Source organism: Gorilla gorilla, chromosome X, assembly GCF_029281585.2.
Source record: "Gorilla gorilla gorilla isolate KB3781 chromosome X, NHGRI_mGorGor1-v2.1_pri, whole genome shotgun sequence".
In the NCBI taxonomy this organism is placed as follows: Eukaryota; Metazoa; Chordata; class Mammalia; order Primates; family Hominidae; genus Gorilla; species Gorilla gorilla.
The window spans coordinates 123,197,460-123,199,935 of record NC_073247.2 but is presented as its reverse complement, the minus strand read 5'-3'; the positions used below and the strand labels follow the sequence as shown (position 1 = coordinate 123,199,935).

The 2,476-nt window shown below is 32.6% G+C and overlaps 1 pseudogene; it reads left to right on the top strand.

Moving 5' to 3' along the window:
• Window positions 1-934: 934 nt before the first annotated feature.
• LOC115932505 (uncharacterized) lies at window positions 935-1,030 on the top strand (annotated as a pseudogene).
• The last annotated feature ends 1,446 nt before the right edge of the window (window positions 1,031-2,476 follow it).

The following is a 2,476-nucleotide window of genomic DNA, read 5'->3' as shown; positions in this document are numbered from 1 at the left end:
TATGCTAAAAATTACAAAATACTAAGAAAAGAAATCAAGCCTAAATGAATGATGAGGCATATATTGTATATGGATTAGAATATTCAATACAGTCAATTCTCCCCAAATTGGTATATTGGTTTAACACAATTTCTATCAAAAATCCCAGCAAGATTTTTTATAGATATAGGCAAGATTATTATAAAATTTATATGGAAAGTCAAAAGACCTAGAATAGCCAACACAATTCTTAAGAATAAGAATAAAATGGGAGGAATCAGTATACCCAATTTCAAGAATTATTATGTAGTGACAGTAATCAAGACTTCTATATTGAAGGAGGCATAGATACATAAATCTATGGAATAGAATAGAGAACTCAGAAATAGACTCATGCCAATATATCAAACTGATTTTTGACAAAGGTGCAAAAGCAACTCAATGGAAGATATTCTTTCCAACAAATGGCGCTAGAGCAAGACATATGAACAAAAAATATGAACAAAAAATGACATGTGAACAAAAAAGAACAAAAAATATGAACAAAAAATGACACATGAACAAAAATTATAGACAAAAAATATGAACCATAACCTAAACCTCACACATTATACAAAAATTAACTCAAAATGGATCATAGGAATTAGGTAAAACATACATTTATAAAAATTTTAGAATATAATATAAGAGAAAACTTTAGGACCTAGACTTCATGAGGGGTTCTTAGTCATGACAACAAAACCACAATCCATAAAGGAAAAAATGAATAAATTAACAGCTTCTGCTCTGTGAAAGACCATGTGAAGAGGATGAAAAAATAGGCTATAGACTGAGAGAACATGTTTGCAAACAACGTATCTGACAAAGGACTCATATGAAGAACATATAGTGAATTCTCAAAACTCAAAATCAGAAAAAATAAACAATCTCATTGGAAAATGGGTAAAAGGTCTGCTTGCTTCGGCAGCACATATACTAAAATTGGAACGATACAGACAAGATTAGCATGGCCCCTGCACCAGAAAATGGGTAAAAGGGGCAGAGTCATTTCACCAAAGAAAATATGTTCAACATCATTAGACATTAGAAAAATGCAAACTTTAATCACAACAAGATATTACTGCACGTCTAGTAGAATGGCTAAAGAAAAAAACATGACAGATGATGCTAGTGAGGATGCAGAGAAACTGAATCTCTCATACACTGCTGGTGGGAATGTAAAATCTCACAGCCACTCTGGAAAACAGTTTGGCAGTTTCTCATAAAACTATATATTGCAATTACCGTATGACCCCAGTAATTGCAATCTTAGGCTTTTCATTTCCAGAGAAGTGAAAACTTATGGTTGCGCAAAAACTTGTATATGATTGTTCACATAGCTTTATTTGTAGTAGCCCAAAACTGAAAACAACCAAATTGTCCCTCAATAGGTGAATGTGTAAACAAACAGTGGTATATCCTTACCATGAAATACTATTCAACAATAAAAAGGTATACATTTATGATACATGTAACAACTAGCAGTTGTCTCAGAACATTATGGTGAGTGAAAAAAAGCTAATCTCAAGAGGTTACATGTTGTATGATTTCATTTACATAGCTTTCTCAAAATGATAAAGTTACAGAGCTGGAAAACAGATTAGTGGTGTCCAGGGGTTAGGAATGATGAAGGGATGGAGTATTGGGTGTGACTAATAAGAGGTAGCAATAGCAATCCTTGTGGTGATGGTACAGTTATATATTTTGATTGTGGTGGCAGCTGCACTTAATATATACACAAAATAAAATGACATAGAATTATATATATTTTGCCAATATCGAATTCCTGATTTTGATATCGTACTACAGTTTTCTAATTTGCAACCATTGGGGGAAATTGAGTGAAGGGTGCATGGGCTTCTGTACTATTTTCCCACTTTTTGTAAATCTAGAATTATTTAAAAATAAAAAGTTAAAAAATGTACAGAGAAAACTAGATGGATCACCCATATACCTACCACTGAGTTTTACCCAATCATAAAAATTTGCCATATTTAAACATTTCATGTTTAAATTAACATACAATAAAATTGACTTTTTGGTGTATAGTTGTATGAACGTTAACATATGTACAGATTTGTGTTAACAACACAATTAGAATTTGTATGAACCACAATTAGAATCAAATACACTTTTGTCACCCCTCAAATCTCCCTTGTGCTATCCTTTTGTAGTCACACCTTCCCTCCACACCTAACCCCTGGCACACACTGCTATGTTGTTTGTCCCTATTGTTGGTCTTTCTAGAATGCCATATTAATGGAATCCTACACTATGCAGTCTATTGAGACTGACGTCTTTTACTTAGCATAAGAATTTGAGAGTTATCCAAGTTGTTGTGTTTACCAGCAATTCATTGATGTTATTGCTGAGTAGTAGTCTATTGTATGGATGTAGCTCAGAGTGTTTATCTGTTTATTTGAGCTGTTGAAGGATATTAGGCTGTTTTTATTTTTTT